A 1,404-nucleotide genomic window follows, 5' to 3' on the forward strand; every position below is an offset into this window, starting at 1 on the left:
TTAAAGAATGGAGGAAAAGGTAAAAGATTGTTCTTTGGTTTGATTTAAAAGTTTTATTACAAATGTTTTTTTCCACATAAAAACGCAACAGATGACTCAAATTGTGCAAAAATGTGGTAATCAGGATATATCACTATTTGCAATTACACCTGAATCCTAACCATTTTTTTTCTGAAATGCATACCAAAAGATAAATAACAGGACACAGATACATCATTTTCATATTATGTCGGTATTAACACAGCCAAATAATGGTGGTTTAAATCAAGCTGAAACATACACCACCAAATATTTGTCTTTGTAATGTCCCATCGCTTCCTCTTGGCATTCCTCTAACCAGGATGTACAAATTACAGTATATCAATGGAACAGAAGCAATAAATGTAGTCAAATCATAACAGTGGCCTACCACATTTTTGCACAATTTGAGTCATCTGTTGCGTTTTTATGTGGAAAAAAAAATTTGTAATAAAACTTTTAAATCAAACCAAAGAACAATCTTTTACCTTTCCTCCATTTTTAATCCAGGTGCTCAAAAATCCAGTTGCTAACTACTATACATGTGCACTGAAACTGGTCTTTTTTTGAACATCACCTTTCAAACTACTGAGCTTCATCATCTTTCAGCCAGTTGCTGAGGCAAACTAACTTGTTCACATTTTCTGAAAGTAAAGCTGACCTTTTCTTGTTCACAATGTGACCTGCAACTGAGACAAAAAAGTTCGTTGGGAACAGTGGTTGCAGGAGTGGCTAGATATTTGTGAGCTAGTGAGGCCAGCTTCTCATGGGCTCCTGAATGAGATGCCCACCACCTCAACGGGCAGTCCTCCAATTTAATGGTGGGCTCTGCTCTGTACCTCTGTATGGCAGGTTGGACCTCTTCATCTTCTGATTCTGAATCTGAGTCCATTTGCAGAAGGCTGATTTTCTTCCTGGGTGGCCCATCATCATGTGTCTGTGAAGACCTTCTGGGTGATTCTTGTTGCAGCATCCCTTCAAGTGTGGTCCACACCTCTTCCCTGTCTGTCTTGGGCAGGCATTTCAAGTCTTTGAAACGAGGATCCAAAACTGTAGCAATCTGGAGCCATGCATTGTTGAGTAGTTCTTGACGGGATGTTAGGTTCCTTGAATTGGTCTTGAATCTCACCACATATGCAGTGGGTCCTCAACAGGCTTCCATCTTGAGACGCAAGTGGCAGGAGAGAGAAGGTAGTACCACAGAACAGGAGACATAGGCCTCTCCACCAGGAGCTCAGTTACATACCTACGCACAGAAAAAACACACACACACATGTACACAGAGACAGTGTATTATTAGAACAGTGGTTATCAAATATTATATTATATTATAATTATTTCATCTATTATTTTTTTACATAATACATGTTATTTGAGTATTTGGGA

At 38.7% G+C, this 1,404-nt stretch overlaps 2 long non-coding RNA genes across 2 annotated transcripts in view; both read right to left on the bottom strand.

Moving 5' to 3' along the window:
* LOC116695264 (uncharacterized) overlaps positions 1-293 on the bottom strand; it is a 19,318-nt gene extending 19,025 nt beyond the window's left edge. Inside the window, exon 1 of the long non-coding RNA XR_004333400.1 lies at positions 283-293. This is a non-coding gene — a long non-coding RNA (uncharacterized LOC116695264). The remainder of the gene's footprint in view (positions 1-282) is intronic.
* Positions 1-1,404, bottom strand: part of LOC116695263 (uncharacterized) — a 62,364-nt gene that overhangs the window by 49,483 nt on the left and 11,477 nt on the right. The window lies entirely within an intron of this gene.

Source organism: Etheostoma spectabile, chromosome 9 (assembly GCF_008692095.1).
Source record: "Etheostoma spectabile isolate EspeVRDwgs_2016 chromosome 9, UIUC_Espe_1.0, whole genome shotgun sequence".
NCBI lineage: Eukaryota > Metazoa > Chordata > Actinopteri > Perciformes > Percidae > Etheostoma > Etheostoma spectabile.